Here is a 23,212-nt window from a genome sequence, read left to right on the forward strand (position 1 = left end):
TAGCATGGTAGAAAGTGTGAACTAGTAGTGGGGATTTAAAGGAGTCAGATTTGGGTATCAAAAAAGAAAGAATTTTCTAACCATATGACAGACAAAAGCAATAAAGCCATACCAAAAATTAGATAAAATGTCTATAAATGTCTAACTGCATACAATGTCTAAAATACATAATTATTACCACTGTTTTCATTAAATGATTGTGTCTTAAACATCTGATTTTAAAAACACACAAACATACATTTTATTGAGAAAAAATCTTGATACAAAGGTTTTGAGACTTAATGTACAAAGTATAATGAGAACATCATGGGAAGAGATTCAGAAAGTCTAGAGTAGGACCCGCCACTGGTATGTTTATAAAACTCCGTAAGTCAGCCATGCAACAGTAATTGAGAATATTTGGTCTAGAAAATGCTAGATTCAAAATAAGTAAGAGAGTGGCCAAGTAAGAATTTTAATGATAACCAAACATATGACTGATAACATGTTACTGATATCTAATATCATTGGGAAAACATCAAGTGCGATAAGCAGAAACCTATTATGGACAGTGAGAGTATTAACAAATACCGAGGAACTCCCTACAAAATACACAATTTCTGAAATACTTACAGAAACAGCATTTTTCCTCTACAAGTTTCAGCATCTCTTCCAATTTAACGTCTCCCCATGCAATTTTAATAGTAACATATTAAATAAACCTAATTATTTACAGCACCTCCCTTTTTATAAGAGGAATGAACAAATCTTTGTGATTACCCAGGGCCCCTCTGGGAAACCTCAGGCTACTTTTGGCTTAAAAGATAACCTGAAAGCTATATAATAATTTTTCTATATTTAAGACTCAATTTGGGGATTCAAAAATCAAAACAGTTGTCACCGGAAATTTGGACATTGGATCAAGACAGGACCATGGGTGCCTGAGAGGCAACACCTGGTCAGCTATTTAATCAAAATGACAATAAAACATTTAAAAATAAGCACAACCATTTATTCAATAACAAAAATACCTCAGAGGTGTACAGAGCTGAACGTGGATGTCAGTCACATTCCACAAGAGGAAAAAAGCAGGACAAACTGAAGATTAATGATTTTCTTGAGCTCATCAGAGAACTGAGACCACAGGGCAGACAACACTCCTGATTCTGAAAGACCCAGAAGTCTACAGCAAGAAATAGAGCCTGAGCATTTGCTTAGAGGCAGACATGTCTGGATACAATATAATCCAGGAGGAAGTTTAACTAGAAAGATTTAACAAGCTGCTAAAAGCTGAAGTGGGCTAGTGTGAGAGTATAAAGCCTTGGGGGCACCGACACAGAGGGGTTCTCACACTTCTTCCTTCAGGCCTTTGCTCTAGGACATCCTCCAGGCTCTCAAGGAAAATTAGAAAGAATCTGCTGCTTCCCTTCTCACCCCACTGTGAAAATTTACCCAAACCCACGCCCTGTTTCTCCACTAGAGAAAAAACGCAGTGAGTCTACAGGGGAGGCATCCACTGCAGTGTGGCAGCAAACACATTCAGCACCGAGAGGGCACAGTCTCCTTCCTCCCATCTTCCCTAAGCAGGAAAGGCTCATGTGCAGAGGGCCAGGAACAAAAGCATAGCTTGAGGACACTGCAACTGGTGCAGGAGATAGGGGTGCAGGAGGGGCAGGATCTCTCGTGAAGCCCACACCCACAAGATCCAGGTTCCCAGGACTTCCCTAAGTCTGAAACTTAATCGGAATACAGCAAGTCCCCTACATACGAGCCTTCAAGTTGAGAACTTTCAAAGATGCAAACGTGTGTGCCATCAGCATCAGGCGTGAGCGACATCGCAGCTCGCCCTCCGTCTCCTGTTGCTGACGATCCTTCAGCTCTACCATCTCCCCCCTCCTCTCCCTCCTCCAGTCAGTGACTCTTCTTGCCTGTCCACTCAATGCCAGCCCCTGGATGCCAGCTGTTGTCCTGTACTACTGTACTTTTCAAGGTGCTGTACTGTAAGGTTAAAAGTGTTTCCTTTATTTTGTGTGTGTGTTTGTTTTTTATGTATTATTAGTGTGAAAAGTATTATAAACCTATTACAGTACAGTGCTATATAGCCGACTGTGTTAGCTGGGTACCTAGGCTAACTTTGTTGGACTTATGAACAAATTGGACTTACGAATGCTCTCTCGGAAGGGAACTCATTCGTATGTAGCGGACTCACTGTACAATGATGATGTCTCTGCCCCCAGCCCATAACCATGCTAACAAGCCTCAACTGAAAAATAAAGGGAAACAGCTGGCAAGCTGCAAAAGGGAAACTCTCTCAAGGGAGAAGCATAAACTGAAGACACAACATCTACCCGGGAGATGAAAAGATTCACTTGAGAAATTGACAGTTTGTGGTGCCCAGAACAACACCACATTTCAACGCAGGTAACCACAGCAACAACAAACTTCAAATCCAGCCCAAATCCTGACCAGATACCAAAGGCATGGCAGAAGGAACATAACAAAAAAAGCACACCAAAAGTAGACAGAAATACAGCCTGAAGAGTCCAAGTGATCCTTACAACCAAAATCAGCTTTGAGGGCTTCCCTGGTGGCGCAGTGGTTGAGGGTCTGCCTGCCGATGCGGGGGACGCGGGTTCGGGCCCCAGTCCGGGAGGATCCCGGGGCCATGGCCGCTGAGCCTGCGCGTCCCGAGCCTGTGCTCTGCAATGGGAGAGGCCACAACAGTGAGAGGCCCGCGTACTGCAAAAAAAAAAAAAATCAGCTTTGAAACAGGTACTGAAATGATCAGACAGGGAGTATGAAATAATTCCGATTAATATGTTCAAAGCTATAAATAGAAAAATTAGATAGAATGCAAGATCAGAAGGTAATTTCAGCAGAGAGATGGACACTATAAGAAGTAGTCAAATAAAAATATTAGAAATAAAGAACAGCTGAACTATACAGGTCTCAACAGTAGACACAACACAGCTGAGGAAATGATTGGTGAACTGCAAAACAGTTCAAATTAAGTTTCCCGAAAGAAATGCAAAAGGAAAGAAATGCTGTTGTAGGGGAGCAGATTTTGCCACTCTCAAATATGTTTCTTCAGCATGGGGATTGATTTAGGCTGATTATTTTTAATTATTATTTTTAAGAAGACTCAGGAAGTTTTTCTCATTACCTTTCCCTTAACTGCCTAAAAGAATTTAGACAGAGGGCGTGTTCCCAGAATAGAGCCATCAGGAGAGAGAGGTCGATAGAGACGTCTGCAAAGAATATGGGCTGGGTGTGGTGTGGGAGACTCTGTCAGGGCTTAGCGACCAGAGTCTACTCTGATCTCCCGGTGTCTCTGGTGACCCAGCAAACACTTGTTTATCAAACTTTTATTTTTTCCATCTCCACTAGAATTGCCTTCCTCCTCTTTGGAGTCCCAAAGCACTACCTGTGAAACCCAGCCGATCTGACAGTTTTCCTTCCCAGCCTGTTCTCCTCTCCCTGCCTGGTGGTCAGATGCGCCTCATCATCTGAAGAACATCCTCCCTGCTGTTTGCCTGTTCCTCATCCTCCCTTTATTTAACACAAACATTTCCCTCAGTAAACCTTTTGCCCACCTAATCCCATCATGGCGTCTGTTTTCTGGAGAACTAAAAGTGACACACATAAGGGTTAAACTAATATTCACCAGTAAGTATTACCGTCACCACCTGACAGTGATAAAATTACTTCTGGGTAGTGTGAATTTGGTTCTAGTTGGCTGCAAATTTCATACTCTTCCTACTATACAACACAGCCTCTATTAACAAGCACGGTCCCTGTCAAATGCCTCAAATATTGCTTGGCACCTTAACCACATTTGTAGGCAAATACATGCCATGTATATTTGTATATTTCCCAAAGGAAGTTCTGTGCCAAATCTAATTTGATCGATTACATATGTATGATCTGTCTCAAGATCTGTGAGTTCTATAATGAAAGCTTTAATGAAAGCTTTCAGAAGCATAGAAATATGAACAATTCCCTAAAGTATGGGGTTGGCCCAAAAGTTCGTTCGGATTTTTCCATAAGATGTTACAGAAAAACCCCAAAGAACTTTTTGGCCCACCCAATATAAGTATAATCTATATACACTTTTAAAATATATTTAAATCCCTGCTCTATCACTTCCTAGAGATTTTCAATTTTATCTAATATAAGCAAAAACAAAAAACAAAACAAAACAAAAAATGGAGAGACTTTTAATAATAACTCAAAGCCTGCAATTAAATTCTGGATCCAAAGGGCCCTGTAATCCAAAAGATGAGATTTCAGATTTAGGGAGCAAAAGAGCTCTACAAATATAAGTTATGATTAAGAAGTGACGTTTTTATACCTGGATTCACTGTGCAAGAACAGAGCAAACTTTTCCATCCTATAAAATCTGGCAAATTTCTTAAAAGATGAACAGCAGCGCACTTGCCTCCAGATACAACTGAATTGGTGGCAGGAAGACGTGCCATGCTGTCCACCATTAATTACTCTTGACAAATTAGCGGACTAAGCTGCCTCAGGTGTCAGGTCTAGGGTGTGTGCTTAGCTGGTTCTTTTATAAATGAGATACTGCTCTCTATTTGTCATATAACAGTTTAAAAGCCATGATTAATGTGAATCCCGTGTAAGAATGCTAGTGCCTTCTAGAAAAAAAAGTCTTGATGCAATGCCTTGTGCAAAGTGACCATTTATGGTTATAGACTTGAGTTTGGCAAAGACAAAAGGAAACATCCAAAAAACTACCGTTTTGCAACTTTTCCCTCATTCCAAGATTTCTAATCATGGCAGAGTCTTAATAAAGCCCTGAAGGCCTCACATAGATTCACCATAAATATCACCCCAAATTAATGAGCTATAAATTCTGCTGGATACTTTATCACTTTATCCAGTGGTGGCCCTGGATAAAGACTAGGAATAGCGACCGGGAATAATTATTGGCAAAGGGCATAGTGGTTGACAAATGATCTGTTGCAAACCTATGCTAGAATAAGGCAGAGGAGATTGCTCCCGTGTAGCTAGCCCATCAGCCAAGCCTCATCAGCTGGCTTGGGTTAATTCAGTTTCCTGACACCTAGTTCTTTCAAGAGGTTGTTTTTGACATGGGGTGGCTTTGTCCTACACTATATCATATCTCTAACAAGGCTTGTCCTACACTATATCATATCTCTAACAATGTTTCTAAAATGAGAAAACATTTAACCATTCCTGAAATGAAAAATAAGCTTATATATTCATTGTCTTACATTTTGATTATTATAGTCATCTGTTTGAAGATATTCCTGCATACTTATTATATTGCTTTATTTTATTTTTTATTTATTTATTTTTTTGCGGTACGCAGGCCTCTTACTGTTGTGGCCTCTCCCGTTGCGGAGCACAGGCTCTGGACGCGCAGGCCCAGCGGCCATGGCTCATGGGCCCAGCCGCTCCGCGGCAGGATCTTCCCAGACCGGGGCACAAACCTGCGTGCCCTGGCAGGTTGAGAGGCGGGCTCTCAACCACTGCACCACCAGGGAAGCCCTATATTGCTTTATTTTAAAATACGTTTTCATTAGTTTGAAGCTGCAAAAAGTTGTTATTTTCTGCTTATATATCATTTCTACAATTCATTGTGCTTTTATAAAATGATGTTAGGGTACTCCCTTAGTTTTTCTTCTTGCTAATGTTATTAATGACACACTTATACACTCTTGTATAAAGGGAGCTCACAAGTATAAATGCCGTGTGTATGCCATGTAGTCACAGTATGTATGGGTAACCAGTTCTAAGAGTGATCATAAGAGTGATCATATAGATTTCTCCATTTAATAGATTAATTAACTGGCATCATACAGTGTTAGTCCATTTCCTTTCATTAAGAAAATTCAAGACACTTGATGTACAGATTTTAATGTAAAATGTAGGACAGGGTCAATGTTCACATCAGAGCCAGACAATAGGACGAAAGTAGAAATCTACCATTAAAACCTAAGAAACTATTTTGAGAAGGGAAAGGTGCACAAAATGTAGGAGGTGAAAGTGAATACCAAGGGTGTGGAGCCATGTGCTCAGTTGTTCTTAATTTCTGTGTTAGGGCTCCTTTAGTTTCAAGTGACATAAACCCAAGACAGATGAGCTTACACAAAGGTAAAAGAAACTTATTGGCCTGCAGCCAGGCAGTCCTAGAGCTCTGTTGTACCCCGAGGTTGAAATAGTCTCATGCTCTGGCAGGCTGCCTTCATGTGGTGGCCAAGATTGAAACAGGAAGTTCCTGCTTACACCATCCTCCTGGCTAACAAGTGCAGGCAAGTCAAAATCACGTGACTCCTGACAGTTCCAGCAGATGACCTTGGAGGATTCTGATCAATCTGCTTGGGTCAGATGCTGATCCGTTTGATAAGTATTGGACACAGGACTATTGTAGACAGGTCACAGTTATGCCTAGTCAACTCCAGCACAAGACTGGGAGAAGCGTCAGAGCTATTTAAGCCTGGTGTGGTGAGCTCTGCATGGGAAGGATTGGCTTATTACCCAAAGGGGTACAGGATTGGTGGAAGATAGTACCCGTGGTCTGCCTAATCTATAGCCATCACTGGCCACTCCCACCTCAACTCCAAGGAGCTGCTGGAAAACATAGCCTTCAACATAGATCCTGGAAGGACAGTGGCCATCAGGGGTGGGTAGATATGTTGAGTGTTCAAGCCCTTTATTTTAGCTGCTAGATCCTAATCTCCTCTGCTCCTGTCCTCATTTTATATCTGGTCTGTTTCTTTTTACCAATCTCTGTCATTCCAATGCCAGCCTTACAATCTGATCTGAATTATTCCTGTTCTAGGGTCTTAGCAAGAATGGCCAGAGATGCTTGAATGCATGTGTTTTGACAACTTCTTCCAAGGTTTGCTGTTCTTTTATATTCTCTGTTAACATTGCCATTTAAGTGTCTAAGAGACAAGTGTACTATCTTACATTATCTTGGACCCCCTGGACCTCCCTGGAGCACACTGAACCACTGTTCTGGTTTGTAAAGCAGACTGAAGTAGCAGAGCACTTCCTATTTTATCTGGATGCTAACTGTGGTCCCAGGCTGGCACTCCGCCAGGAGGGTTTCAAGCCTGAGCTTCCATAGGCTGGCTACGGATATCAGGTGACCTCAGAGGACACTCAAGAATCTCTCAGTGGCATTTCTGCTTTTCTTGGAAGCACAAGATAACCAATGGTGACTAGTTTTAAGTTTTATAGCTTTTCTGACTCCCAGTGGTATCACAAAGCACTGTTAATATTTCCCAGAGTTAGAGTGCAATGAGATCTTCTCGGTGAGATGGCATCTTGGAAATTTGTCTTTACTTCTGGGCCTAGTCCAGTTCAGAGTCAGTGCAGTGCAAGGAGCAGAATGTCTAATCCCAGCAGAATTTCTGGGTGATCACTCAGGGTGCTGGACTGGAGCTAGAGCATCTTTAGGATGTTATGGATATAAATTCCATAAGGAACATACAGTGAACCAATGTATATTCCTTTCCAGATTACTAAAGGAAAGCTTTAAGTTCAGTAATTTGTATGATATAGCATGACTGAAGGAAGCTCTCCACATAGGCACATAATTAAAAAAAAAAAATCTGGATCCTTTAAAGACTCCTAAGGGGCAACAAAATAGAGGGAACATGTACCAAGGTGTCTTGAGAGGAGAACGCACTCTAGGGGTTCACCCACTCAGTTACATCCTTAAAACATAGCCACCTGCACTTGAATCATCTCTCTGAACCTAACAAGTTCTGTCCATAAGACAATCCACATTTTCTATGGATACATCATGAGTGAATTAGTTAAGAGCATTTTGAGTTCTGTGTAAGAAGAATTATATAAATTATTTTGTTGGCACAAACAAGGAATAATTTTCTCAGCGCTGAACGAGTTAGGCTTTTTATGGATGAAGTAATAAATTGTCCAAAGAGAGACTCTGATGCTCTCTATACAGACTTGCAAATAAAGAAAAAGGCAGAGGGTTTACTACATCAGCAACTTTCACAAGCATTCAATTCACTTAAAGTGCTTTTAAATCAGAACAGTGTCCTACGGACTATGACAATATCTTATGAATTTATATATTCTTCCATAATTGTTTCAACTCTAGAAAAGATGCACTACAGTTTAAGGTTGAGTCCACTCTGCTGAGAAATGATGAAAGGGAAAACGTATCATTATATGACCACGCATACCTCTGGGACTGCATTCACCTCCAGGATGCATGCACCTTATGCTGGAAAGAGATCCCAAGAGCTATTAGAAAGAATTTGATTCCAGCATCTTTTCAAACTCCATATCAATCTTATTCTCTCATTTTGTTCTCCTCAGGAAACTGAACCTTTGAAGTTGTTTTTAACATAAATTCTCCAGCAAATGCAACGATGTCTTAATCTTTTTAAGAAAGCCCTGTGAAATTAACTTAGTCATCAGAAAGAAACTTAAAAGGAGTTGACTAAGGAGTCAAAATGGCAAATTTTCAATATTTGTTGGTTGGAAGTGAGGGTTTAGCAACAAGAGCTATTCTATATCTGGAAGTGTGTAATTGATAGGAGAGGATTTATTTATGTGTTTAAATTTTATTTCATTCTTGTTATACACAAATAGAAATGACAACTATATTCCAGCATTAACTGAAATGAAGTCACACTGCATACTGGCAACTGGCAATCAACTATTCTTTGGGTGATTATTAAGAGGCTAGACTGATCCACAGTATTTTTACAAATCAAATTTAATCCAAGTCGAATCGTTTCTCTCACATAGAAAGTTGTGGGATTTACGTTTGAAGCTTGAATTTTCTCTTAAGCTTAAATATATTAGATTTTCATCCATTCTAACACTTGTTTTCTATCAGATTATTATCTCAGATAATCACATGTGTCTTATCATTCATTCATACTCATCACGTGTTATGCCTAGTGGTATAAGACAGACTCGTGTAACTTTAATTGATGGCATCTTATCTTCCCTAAAATAAGGAAGATCCTCCATTAACTCACAAAATTTAGATGGAAACAGAAAAATATGGTGAATAGAATATCACGGGGGCAGACATCATAGATTCAATTCTTGTCATTAGCACTTGATTACTCTATTACTTTTGTAGGTAAAACTTATCTAAACCTTAATGCCTCAAAATATAGATGGGTTAAGAGGAAAATCAAATGAGGCAAATCAAAGTATTTTGTCTTTAGTAGGTATTCAAACCATAGTGGTTCCCTTTTTTCCATGATTTGAGAAAAAATATACTCCTTAGACAATCCATTTTAATGCCAATAAAATGGTATAGTAAAATAAGAATAAAGATAGTTATTATTATAGGGCTTGATAATTTCCCTCTGCCTGGTTTCCAAGTAGAAATATTTCCCGGCCTTCTCCAGGGAGGTTGAGTGAGTTATCTGATTGAACAAGGACAGTCTTTGTTCCTTGTTTGAGTGGCACTGACTCTCTAAAAGACAACCTTAGCCCCACCTTATTCCTGGGCCCCCCTGTAGACCACTGGGGAAGGGATATATCAATGGGGGAATAGGGGTCATGGCACCGAGATAGTTGTGCCAAAACAGTTGCTTCTAGCAACTAAGGCTCATCTGTGTGGGTCTTAGTGTCGTCCTTCTCCTCAGCACCCTTGAACTAGACTCCATTTAGGAGAATTTTTTCTTCATAGTTCTGCTTAGTTCTGGTGTGATTCTCAGTATTATAAAGAAGAAACATAATATTTTGACTTCAGGTGAATCCTTCGTTTTGAGGAAATGTGTTTTTGCTTAAGCTTTCTGAGATCAGATATTGGATACTACGGTCCTGTTTCTCTCATCTCTGTTCTTCTTCTTTTAATCCCCTTCCATGTGGCTTCTACCCAATCTTAGCTGCTTTTTAGTAGCTCTTCAACATGCTTTAGAATCTGTGGTCTTGATGGAAATGGAAGTCCATTTTGTTTTGTTTTCACTGTCCTTTTTGCTTTTATATTGTTTTCAGAAAAGGGCAAGGTCTGACCTATGCGGCCACATTTCTTCTTGAAGTCACCGTTTCCCATACATCCATTTAAAAGTTCCACGTTCATATGAATCTTCTATGGCCGTTCTCTAGGAGATTTTCTGATTATTTAAAAAATCACTCTCGGGCTTCCCTGGTGGCACAGTGGTTGATAATCTGCCTGCCAATGCAGGGGGACATGGGTTTGAGCCCTGGTCTGGGAAGATCCCACATGCCGCGGAGCAACAAAGCCCGTGCACCACAACTACTGAGCCTGCACGTCTGGAGCCTGTGCTCCGCAGCAAGAGAGGCCGCAATAGTGAGAGGCCCGCGCACCGCAATGAAGAGTGGCCCCCGCTTGCCACAACTAGAGAAAGCCCTCGCACAGAAACGAAGACCCAACACAGCCAAAAATAAATTAATTAATTAATTAATTTTTTTTAAAAAAGTTAAGCTCCAAGTCACCCTTAAAAAAAAAAAAATCACTCTCTATCTATTAGATGGGCTTCTCAGAGAAACAGAACCAGCAGGATATATAGAGGAGATGTTTTATGAGAACTGGTCCACGTGATTATGGAGGCTGAGAAGCCCCACGACTTCAAGTCCATGCCACAAGCTGGAAACCCAGGAAGACAGTGGTGTGATTTCATCTGAGCCTGAAGGCCTAAGAACCAGGGATCCAGTGGTGCAAATCCCAGTCGGACGGCCAGAGAAGATAAGAAGAGATGTCCCAACTCAAGCAAGCAGACAGGAGGCAAAAGGGTGAGTTCCTCCTTCCTGTGGCTTTTGTTCTGTTCGGTCCCCCAAATGGATTGGGTCATGCCCACCCACACTGGGGAGGGCCATCTACTTTCCTGAGTCCACACATGCAAATGCCTATCTCGTCTGAAAATACCCTCACAGACCCCCAGAAGTAATGTTTACTCTAGGTACCCCATGACCAGTAAAGTTGACGCATAACCATCACACAGTCCTCAAAAAATTCTAGTCTCAGTGAAGATGTATATGAAACAATCCCACTGCAGTTCTGTACTCGACTATGCAATAATGCCTGTAGTGAAAAAGAATTCAGTGAAGGAAGAGCTGGTTTGGGCTTGAGAAGTCAGGGAGTGCTTTATGGAGGATACTGACATCGAAATTGTCTTGAAAAAAAAATTAAAAAAGAATAGAGAGGAGTGGGTTAATAGGAAGATGACACTACTTTAAAAGTGCACCTTGAAATGAAACCTGGAAAGCACGTGACTTTTCTCTACTGTAATTATGGAAATAGTAATTTATAGTATACAGTGCTTTAGAGATTTCAAATGACTTTCCCATATACTATTCAATATTTGAGCAGCCTTATTGGATTCCTGCTGGGGATACAGATACAAAATTTGGAGGTTTATTTTTACGAGCAAAACGTTAGTAAATATTCCCGAAAACTCTTTAAGAGATTAAACAAGCAAAATCAGTGTGCCTAACACAACGTTTTGATTATGTGTTGAGGAAATTAACTGAAGTCAGTTTTTCTATGGGGTAGGAAAGGTTGGTTATATATGAAATTTTGATGCAATTTCTTCACAACCTGATATCTACTTTAGTGAGTAAAAGCATATTTTTCTTAAATAGAAAAGCCCTATAGTAGTTGTCCATCTATTGGACAATCAATTGCCCAAATTAAGATGCAGTTCCTTTTCAGTGAAGGAAAGTTGGGCTGTGTGTGTAAAGTGAGATCTTGTAATCACCCAGACTGTCAAGCTACCCATCAGCCTCTTGCTCCATCTCTTTGCTCCTACTCGAACCCCACCCCAAGCTTGGCCTGCTTGCTGTGAGTCCAAGTAAATCATGTTCCTGGATACACCATGTGCATCTAGTCGACTCTACCAGTAGGTGACTTTTCCAACTCAAACTCCAGTCTGTGTCTTAGAGCCAGTCTCACTTTTCCCTCTGACCTAGCCTCCCATCCACACATGGATCGCTTAGTGGCAATGCTCTGGGCGGCCCCAGAACCACACAAAGATCTGCCCTGCAAAGAGCCTCTATGCGGAACGAAGTTTTCAGTGTTTTAAGCATGAAGAATTTGAAAGCCTCTAATCCAGAGTTTTCAAGGGTCATAAGGATTTGGACCTCTAGAAAATAAAACCAGAGAAAATTTATTTTTGGTGGGCTTATTTCCTACTTTCTGCCCTTTATATAAACCTATGTCCCTCTTATATTTTCAAGTAATTCTGAGACCCTTCACAGTGGGAACTCTTGTTTGATACTCACTTAGACCTATGATCCTCAAAAGAGTGATTTCTAAAGAGCTTTACTACAGACCGTCCATACCTCTCTCTCTCTTCTTATTGCTATTACACATGGCAAAGTCACTTACAAAAGAATATTTAAAGAAGTAAACATCATTACATTTTTAATGTCCAACTGTGCTTTTTAAATTAAAATTTTCCAATTTATGACCTGATTGGATTCTCAAGTGCCAAAGATCCTCAACTAACCTAGGAAGTTTAATAGCTCACTATCTTTCTGCAGATCAACGGCAGGGGTCACTGATGATAAGAAATTAATCTGTTCTTTTTTCACAGAAATTCATTAGGACACAGAGAAAAATGACCCCAAGTCAATTACTTTCAATAACTTAGACAATTATACAAAATGAATTCATCATATAATTGAAGTTCAAATGCATTGTTTTATTTTAATCTCGGGGAAAACTCCATGAATAGCCCTTGTTTTTACTGGCTCGTGTCAGACTGCTCTATTCTCACAGATGACAAGGGACAGGCTCATTCTGATGTGCTGCCTTACGATGAGGAGATACAAGTTACAAATTAAGACTATGATCAATTCCTCGTGAAGTACGATAGCGATGCTGCTTATTTTCAGAGTACTGTTATATTTGACATTTTTAGACTTTAAAAATTCAGTCATGGGAAGAAACGCTAGGAATATTTAAAAAGCGTGATAAAGGTTAAAGGTAAAGTGGGTTCTTTTGTGCCATTCTTTAATTGTCATGTCATTTTCCAGTCATTATTACTTTTTCCAAATACCTGCCTGACTCTGATGCTGCCAATGTTAGGCTTGTTTTTATCAGGGAACATATTTTTCTCTAAGTGTAAAGGACAGTTTTTATGTTTTATAGCCTGAACAAATAGATTCCTCACCCACAACTTGTATTAACTGATTTAATGGATGTTTATTGAGGGCATGTATGACCTGGGAATTGGAACTGAGGAAATGAGTCCTAGAACTGGTTAAAATAAATGGGTCAGCCATTAAGGGTTAGACTGTCCTCCAAAGGTTGCTTTCTGTGTTTCTTTATGCCACACATAGGTCATCAGTTCTGTGGACTTTGAGCAGGAATAATATTGCCACCAGTGTTCTGGAATATTCAAATCATTTGAATGATTTGAATATTGAACATTTGAACATTTGAATATTCAAATGTTCAAATATTTGAATGTTCAAATGAACATTTGAACATTTGAGTATTCAAATGTTGAGCATTTCTTTTTTTTTTTTACATTTATTTATTTATATTTTTATTTTTGGCTGCGTTGGGTCTTCGTTGCTGTGCGCAGGCTTTCTCTAGTTGTGGCGAGCAGGGGCCACTCTTCATTGCGGTGCGCGGGCTTCTCGTTGCGGTGGCTTCTCGTTGTGGAGCGCGGGCTCTAGGTGCATGGGCTTCAGTATAGTTGTGGCTCACGGGCTCAGTAGTTGTGGCTCGCGGGCTCTAGAGCACAGGCTCAGTAGTTGTGGTGCACGGGCTTAGTTGTTCCGCGGCATGTGGAATCTTCCCGGACCAGGGCTCGAACCCATGTCCCCTGCATTGGCAGGCAGATTCTTAACCACTGTACCACCAGGGAAGTCAGAGCATTTCTTGTATGAATACAAGAAGGAAGCACGGAGATCGTCAGGTTGGACAAAAAGTGAGAACTGGATCAACATTGAGGTAAAAATACAAACCATTAAGGAAAAGTAAACTATCGTTCCTAAGACTTGAATTCTATTTCATGTGAATAGAATTTGCCTAGAATAAAGGGTAGATTTTGAAGGAAAATCCTAATCGGGAGTACCATTAAATAGACATTAATATAATGTCTTAAAATAAACATTATAAGGTTAAGTTTTTATGTGGGAAATCTTATAAATCGTATTTTTAAAACTTCTGGGACCAAAATTTAAAAAAAATAAAAAACTTGTGTATGTGTTAATGCGTATTGGGAAATATTTTATTTATTAGCATTTGCTGGGATAAATTATATGAATCAATAGAACTAAACAAAATGACTTACTCTTTTAAGGAAAAGGTATCCTGGTTAGTAAAATTTTTGGACATGTGGAATAAAACAAAAGTGATAAAGGCAATGATTGTACAATTTTGACAATTTCGCACCCTCAAGGGAGAGGGAGGGCTGGCTGAGGATCACTGAAAAGTGTGCTTTGGGCCAGTGTGCTTCCCTCTTGGATGGGGTGCCTGCCTGCTGTTGGGCTCCTGGAAGGCTTCCTCGAAGAACCAAACTAAGGCAGCATTGTCCCATGGAGGATTTCTCTGTCCTTTAGTTCATCACCCCTGCTGGCGGGGAGGGAATCTAAAGAATTCCAGAGATTTCAGGTACTTTGCTCCAACACTAATTTTTCAGGTAGGCTTCTGAAATTCATTTCGTAATTTTAATAAACTTGAACTCAAAGAACAACAGCAACACACAAACACACACACACACTGCTGTCTATGCTATTTTCTGAGAGTCACACAGAGGCTGAGATGTCGATGTTGTTTGCTCTAAACAAGGCCTGACACAGAACCAGGGCTTTGGTGCTGTTCTCATTGTGAATATTCTCATTGATATTAGGGGTAATGTGGAAAATGTGAGAAATTCACACTTGGAAATGAAACACAGTGACCCAGGTTTGTATTAAACAATGCATTTTTCCACGGTACATTATGTTGTTAGGGAACAGCCTATTTTACAGAGGCTATATTTAGAAATCTAATGCATTTAAAGAGAAACAGTCTAATGCAAGTTTCCACACGTGTCAACAAAATGCGTGTTTTTAATTACACTTTTATTCTGTGTATAATTATGTGTAATCTAGTCTTTTTGTAAGAGAAAAACATACTTCACGTTCAGTTTTCTCCCTGTCAAGATGAAGTAAGAATTGTTAGAATAAACATGACGTTATCATGTAAATCAAATTTAACATCATGAGCAGCAGTGCAGTAGAGCAGTTCAGAGCAGATTTCGTTTCAAACAGAACTGAGTTCAAGCCTATTTCCACCAGTTGGTAAATGATGAGTCTGAGCATGTTGCTTAACATCCTTAAGACTCAGTTTTGTTTTCTGTCAAACAGAGATGGTAACAATAATTTGAGGAAGGATTCTGCTTGTAAGGTACTCGTGAGCAGAATAATGTCTTTAAACTGGTTGGTCGGTGCAAGGAGCTTTGAAAGTTTTAATAAATGATATTCATTGCACTGTTATTGCTTCCCTTTCTCTTCCCATTCTAGCAAGCTGGGGCCTGATTATTTTCTCCCTTGAGAAAATTGCTCATAAAATGAAATATCAGTGAGCCTGAGGTCTGAAGCCTGAGTGTGGAGAGAGTCTTTTGGAGAGCTCCCAGGGGATTCCAATATGGAACCAGGGACAGAAGAGATTCTGGCATTGTCATCACAGACATTTTATAAATCACATTATGCGTCTGCAATATTTAGGTAGTCACTTCCCATTTTAATTCACTATAAGTGTGTACACTCTTGCTAGGTATCTTATAAAAATGACTTCAATATTAATAAGCTTAAAATATTATATAGCTCCATTTCTAAAATTCTAGTCTCAAGCATCATTAAAATTAAAAAATATCTAGCCTCATGCATCATTAAAAATATTGTTCCTTAGAATAGCATTTTTAGACTTATCTCCAGTCAAAAAAGCAAAATGAGTAACATTTTAAATGGTTAAATAAAAAATTAGAGCTCAAAAGGTTTTGTTCTGCTATTACTTGAGGCATGAAACACAAATATTTCTATAAGCACAATGTTCAAGAAAATTTATGGGTACCATTGCTTCCTGTTTTGAATTAAAGAAGAAAGAAATTAGAGGTAATATATATTGAAAAGCCTATATTTGCTTGTACACTATTCCTCCGTTTCCTTTATGCAAGAGTCCTATTTAGTTTGTATATCCGGTGGTAACTCAGAAATCCAAATGTTTATGTGTGCAGCATTATTTTTTTAGTTGAAGTCATCCTAGTCTAGAAAGTTTATTACTTGTTTTGAGAAACAGATGGAAAAAAATATGTGTGGCAAAAATGTAGCAATGGCAGTATGAGGGAAATGATGAAAGAGACCTGGAAGAAAGATACTGGAGAGATAACTCATGAGTGATGAGAATCCTAGAAGGATGGAAAAAAAGACCAAAGAACGATTCATAAATATATATATATAAAATCCCCAAATCCCGGGATAATTTCGTAACTCCGAAATTCAGAGAATAAAGAAAATATAATGCACACTTTGTGATGGAGGAAAGAAAGAAAAATGAAATCCAGTTTTTTTAATGGACAAGCCTGGTAGAAAGATGGCAGTGGAGCAATACTATAAACTGTGGAGGAGCTGAGACTGGAACGAAGAGTAACATGGCAAGCCAAGACAGCATCCATCTGCTGGTGCAACGTGAAGATAGTCTTGGAATGGCAGAGTTGAGGAAGGATGCTGCGGGTCTTGGCTTGCTGCTCTAAGCCCATGCCCTGCCCTTCCCCAGAGTCTGTGTCCTCAAGCCGAGTCCCAGGTCCCTTGCCAGCTGGCTTCTCAATAGCTTCCCATAATAGGAGGCCCTTACGGGAGACTGGCAAGTAGGAGTGGGGGAGAAGCCGAGATCTTTTTTTCTTCTCCTCTCTGCATCAGGTCGCGTCTTTGGCTGGCACTCTCTCTCTCTACTATGGTTCCAGCTCCCACCACAGTGCTGGCAACACCACCTGGCTCCCTGATTACTCCGGCCCTGACGGAAGTAGCTACGTTTTCCTATTGCTGATCAATGGGCTACGTCCTCTCTTCCCACACTTTTGTCACTAGTTTCCTGTCACGTACTGAACTGTCTCACGCGGACCCTATTTCACTGGCAAGACCCTGCTGCATCGTCCATGTACATCATCTCTCAATACCGTAAGTATTCCAAGAAATGACCGTGAAATTAGAGCAGGTATCTCAGGGAACACTAAGGAAGAAAGAGTGGGGAAACAATGGATCTTGCATTGCTAAACCCTAATGGATGATGATAGTGAAAATGAGAATTTGAAAAATTATTTTTATGTAAAGCTTCTTAAAGGAAAATAGATGTATAGTAAGAGTGAGTTTAATAGTATTTTGGAAATAGATAATTTTAGACTCTCAGAGAAAAGAAGAGTTGAGGAAATTCACAAGTATTCTTAAGATTTCATCTTGGAGCAAGGAAGGCAATGCCAAGTAAATATTTGAGGTGAGGGCATGCAAAAATTATTGAACGTTGGTATGTTCCTATAAAATGGAAAGAAGGTTTGGAAAGCATACTGGGAACTCCAATTTCACAGGAAAAAGGAAAATGATCCATAAAGAAAATGAAGATAAATGGCAAAAGAAGAGAAAACAGCATAAAATATTTAAGTGTAAGTACAACTTAAAGCTTTAGAGTAGGTTTATCAAAATGTCAATGGGTTAAAATGTTGTATCACATACAATGAATGTCAGACTCTGTTAGAACTAAAAATAGCTCTTTATCACTTATGAAATCACCACAGAACAAGGTGACAGAAAAGGTTTACCGTGAGTGAATGGCAAGGGGACACCAAGCAATGGAAATGAAAAGAAAGCTCCAGAGGCAACGTTTTCATCCAACAATACCGAGCTCGAGGCTGAAAGCATTAAATAGGGCAAAGAGAGAGAGCAGTGATTTTTAAATTTTTGATTCTTGGAAGAGTAAACCTTTATGCACGCAAAGAGGAGACCGTAAAGCAGAGGTTGTACAATATTTCTGTGGCAGGCCTAACTTTGCCAAGCTTTGTCTTCTGGAGGAGACAGAATGGCTCTTAGAATCAGCAGCTGACGGTAGGAGGTGCCTTTCTGAGCTGAGGGGAGAGTAATGAAGCACATTTCTCTCCATCTCTTGTCTCTGCAAGCTTACTAAGTGAACATCAGATCCGCGCTGGAACTGCGAGCCCCCTGTAATCACTGCCTGGACGTGGGTGCAAAGCAGAGTGCCACGCTCGTATCCGGGAGCGCATCTCCAAGGTGTGCATGTTTGCCTGCATCCGTGGTACTAGTCAGCACCAATACAAAAAAGAGCTGACCTCTGCTTCCAAGAGGAAGTTCTGGTGGTTTCTAGAGACTCGTTACCAGTAACAGGTAATTCATAGCAAAGTATCCCGCAAACACATTTGATTTATTTATTTTTTATTGAACAATTTACAAGGTCGTGTTCATTTCAGGTGTACAGCACCGTGATTTAGTTATTTGTGTATATGTGTATATATTCTTTTTCAGATTCCTTTCCCTTATAGTTTATTACAAAATATTGAGTATAGTTCCTTGTGCTATACAGTGGGTCCTTGTTGTTTATCTCTTTTATATATAGTAGTGTATATCTGTTAATCCCATCCTCCTAATTTATCCCATGCCCATTTATATATTTGGAACTTCAAAAATATTTTCCAGAAAATCAAATGAAAGCTAGTTAAGTTTCCAGCCTAGGCCTTAAAATCATAACCAAAATAAAACATTCAAAATATTCTCATATACAAGTCATCCCAACCCAAATCTTTCCCAGTGGTAGTTCCCATATATGTCTCTCCACCTACTGGTCTCGTCTTAGAAAAACACTGTAAATTTACTTTCTGATTCGTTTTCCGTATCAGGGTGAAGGATGGCAAACAAAGAATCAGAAGTATCTGGTGACTGAGTGGTTATAAGAAGTGAAGGTGCAAGATGAGTTAAGATGACTTTTAAAGTTCTCAAATGTGAACAACTAAAAGAATGCTCTAGCACGGATAGAAACAAAGAAGCCAGGACAGTTTACGCTTCAGGAAAATTAATATACTGCTATGCAATGGTCTGCTGGAGATGTTCATTAGCCCGTGGACAAAGGACATGCTCAGAAGACAGTCCAAGGGTTAGGATCTGGAAGTGGGAATTATTTGCATAAAGGACTGGTTGGAATCACCGGGATGTGTCATTTCAAGGAAGAATAAAGCACGTATTTGAGGACAACTTGGGGAGAAGTCAAGAGAGGAAATCGACCAAGCCATCAGTTTCCTGTGAGTAGAGTTTAATGTGTACTAAAGAAGGTATTATAATCAGAAACCTGCATTTTACCCAAAGTCCATGTGCGTAAACATCAAGCACCCACACGCTTAGGAAGAATGGGGGAAATATTTTCATATGAAAAGCTGAAAAGGTACAAACTCATAAAATACAAAGTGAGTAGAATCAGTTGGTACATCATGCCCTAGATTCGAGTGAAAAATGTCGGGAAGGAAAAGAAAGTGGCAACCCCCCCCTCCACGTCATCAGCACAAGCAGCCCACAGTAATTTTCAGCAGTGGAAAGGTATTCCTATGAAAATATTCATGTAAAGCCACTCAGACAAATATAATTTTCTTCAAATTTCTAAGACCTTTATAAAAGAAATACGCAATTTCTTTTAACCTGTTTCCTATTCCACATTCCCTCCTTCCGTCACACACACACACACACACACACACACACACACACACGTATGAGCATAAAACTCTGCAACAACTAAGCCACGTCCACTTCTGAATTGGTGTCCACTTTGTTTGCTCGTTTTGATAGAAATGATTTCCTCTGAACTATAATTCCCTGAGGGCATGACTTTCATCTGTGTCCTTCATCATGGTGCTCCTTATGTCTAGAATGGTGCCTTGCACATTGAAGGGTATATATGTACACTTATATACAAACATACATGCACTTAAAAAATAGATACATGTATATACAGCACATATACACATACGTACTACACCCATATACGTATATACGTGTGTGTATATATATATATACATATAACAAATTTGGAACAAATGCATTTAATGGCTCAACAATACTATGTTACTTATGATTAAAAACATTAATTGACTAACCCAACAAATTTTAAAGAAATAAGCTGTAAAAAATAAAGTGACGGAGCACTTTAGTATCAGTCATGCAGACATCAAGGTTCTGGATGACTAGGTATCATCTACTATGAATACACCAGAAAGATATCATTCACTGGGGAAGACAAATCTGGGAAGAGCCTTAACATTGTCCTGACATCAGAGTGAGAGCTTGAAATGAGACCGACACTCCCACCTCCTAGATCCAGGGACGTCATTTCGCTGGACTTTAATTTCTTTTTTTTTTTTTCGGTACGCGGGCCTCTCAGCGTTGTGGCCTCTCCCGTTGCGGAGCACAGGCTCCGGACGCGCAGGCTCAGCGGCCATGGCTCACAGGCCCAGCCGCTCCACGGCATGTGGGATCTTCCCGGACGGGGGCACGAACCCGTGTCCCCCGCGTCGTCAGGCGGACTCTCAACCGCTGGGCCACCAGGGAAGCCCTCTTTTTTTTTTTTAATAAAACTAAAACTGGAGATAATAAGAATCCAAAGATCCCTTCTAGATCGAAAACTTTTTCTATCACTAGAACACATGTGCAGTAATTAAAATGAAGCTTTGCCCAAACTCATGATAAACACATTGTTGCCTTAATGGTACGAGAAGGGGGAATTGAGTTCCATCCAGTGTTGGAATTTCAAAATAATCAACAGGAAATTTTAGAGCATATGCAAGGGGTTTTGCCTAAAATTCCCATACAAATAATTTCCTCAGTAATTTTTCCTAATCATTTACAAAAATCTGACATATATCTCATCCTGAGACATTATATGGCACTAATGACAGACCGAAATCCATCTAACCTGGAATTCCTATTGGCAAGATCCAAAATATATATATCTTTTTTTCTTTTATTCTCTGTACTTCGTGTAGTAAAAGCAAAGCACTCAGCAATACTGAATTATTTAAGTGGAATCATTTGAATCCTGAATTTATAGTGATTAATTGTCATGCACTAATGAATCTTTATCATCCTGGAATCAAACGTCTTGTCTTAAATATATTTTGAGAATCAGAAACTTCCAAACATCCAGGCTAATTATTGTTGGGTAGAGTAAGGCCCACCTAGGGTTTGGGGCTGCCCGGCACCCCTTTTGTGGGAAACAGCTCCTCTGGCTCTGCATGTAGTCAGGAGGGGCTCTGATCTCAGGAGCCCAAGGGCACAGATACCACATATACTAAGTAATCAGATTCTCTCACCTGTAATTGGAATCTTGTGTGAAGACGTTCATAAGAGGAAAAGGCCACTGGAGACTTTTTATTCTTTTTTTGTGGATTTTATATTCTGTTCAATAGTTATTCTTACCTCACACTGTAATCACCTAGGAGCTCTCCAAAACTAAGTAGAAAGAGAGAGGGAGAGGGAGAAATTGTTCTGGGGAGGAGCAGAGCCATTAGTTTTTATGTTATTTTAATTTTTATAACATTATCTAATTATCTTCTGGTATCTTGTAGTAGATAGATGTTTAATGTAGTCTTGAAAAAAAATGCGTATTTTTTATTTGGTGTGCATGTGGATTAAAGTCTCTTAATGGTATTGTGCTAGGTATGTTATATTGTTTCTTTCTTCATAAGCAAATGCTTTTAAGATCCATCCATTGTTGCCATGTATATATTTAATTCATTGCCTCTAACTCCTTCTTCTACCTGCTTCATAATTCTCCTTGGTTTATAACTATCAACTTTAATTTTCTCTTCTCCCAGAGATGGACAGCCAACTTGAAACCAACTCTTTGTAACACAGATAACACTGCGATGAATATTTTTGAGCATGTTCCTGTAGAGACCTATGTGAGAATTTCTTTGGGGTATATAGCTAAGAATGGAATTACTGTGCTATGTGCGTAATTTGGCTAAATGACAGATTGCTCTTACAAATGGTATACCACTCCACACTCCCAAAGCAAGGCATGAAGCTTTATATATATATATATATATATATATATATATATATATATATATATATACATACACTCAAATCCGCACTAATCCTTGGCAACACCCAGTTTGTTAATTTTTTCATTCCAACGTTTCCAAGGGTATATTTTTATTGTAGTTTTCATTTCTATATTTATCAATGATTCTGAGTATCTCTTCATGAGTTTGTTAGCTTTAGGGCTTTTCTTTTTTTCTTATAGAGATCACCCTTTCATATCCTTTACTCATTTTTACATCAGGGTTACTTTTGATTTGTTGTGAATTTCCAAGCAGTCTTTGCATATTTAGATATTAGCTTCCAGATACAGACTTGAGACTGTTTTCCTTGGACCACTACCTGTCAATTAATTTCATTCATGGGGTCCTTAATTTGATGCCCCCAGTTTTTTTACTTTATTTTTTGCATAAGTGCTTTTTAAAAGTTCTGCAGGTGAGGAATTCCCTGGCGGTCCAGTGGTTAAGACTCGGCGCTTTCACTGCCGTGGGCCCGGGTTTGATCCCTGGTAGGCAAACCAAGATCCCAGAAGCCCCCAGGCACGGCCAAAAAAGAAAAGAAAAAGTTCTGCAGGTGAGTCTACTGTGTAGCCAGGGTTCATTCACGGTTCGAAACCAATGAACTAGATGGATGGTCAGATGTAATTCTGCGGCTCACACCTGAGTGTTTGCTCTTGTCCCTCTCCTCCTCAACCTCCCCCTTTGTCCAACTCTTGAAGCTACTCATCATCTTTCCAATAAGAAAAGGCACCAGGCCCTTTCTTCCTGAAGTTAATCAGAGTTGCTTCTCTAGATTTCACTCAAAGAAACTGCTATGGTATGGAGAGAATGCGCTGCAGGTTCAGATCCTTGAGGGATCACAAAGAGCCACCCTACCCCAACCTTGGAGGAAGGAGAATTGGAAATGTTTGGTGAAACAGTATTAATGCACCTACGAAAGACGTTCCTCAGTGTATCCAACCGGTAGTCATAACTCCTCCCCTGATTTTCACACTGATTCAGAGGCCCTTGAATGAAAGTGAAGCTGTATATTCTTAGAAAAACCACGCCATAATATTACACAACTGGACTTTCTATTTATCGAGCTAACTGTGAAATAGGGAAAAGGAAATACCCAACATTCTCAAGGCCTCTTGGACCCAGGTCCTAGGGACTTGGGATTATACTGGTGCTACATGAATGAGAATAAGGCATAGAGAGAG

The 23,212-nt window shown here is 39.7% G+C and overlaps 1 protein-coding gene across 8 annotated transcripts in view; it reads left to right on the top strand.

Moving 5' to 3' along the window:
- Positions 1 to 23,212, top strand: part of LOC307176742 (uncharacterized protein) — a 101,255-nt gene that overhangs the window by 70,221 nt on the left and 7,822 nt on the right. For 7 of the 8 annotated variants that reach the window (XM_079903141.1, XM_079903140.1, XM_079903146.1 and 4 more), the window contains 3 exons: positions 18,087 to 18,312; positions 18,822 to 19,220; positions 22,447 to 22,584. The gene's annotated coding sequence lies outside the window, so the exon portion shown is untranslated. Of the gene's footprint in view, positions 1 to 2,216; positions 2,401 to 6,802; positions 6,863 to 15,444; positions 15,644 to 18,086; positions 18,313 to 18,821; positions 19,221 to 22,446; positions 22,585 to 23,212 lie in introns of those variants that run through there. The other variant, XM_079903144.1, reaches the window with a different exon arrangement.

The sequence above is a fragment of the Stenella coeruleoalba genome (genome assembly GCF_951394435.1).
Source record: "Stenella coeruleoalba genome assembly, chromosome: 18".
In the NCBI taxonomy this organism is placed as follows: Eukaryota; Metazoa; Chordata; class Mammalia; order Artiodactyla; family Delphinidae; genus Stenella; species Stenella coeruleoalba.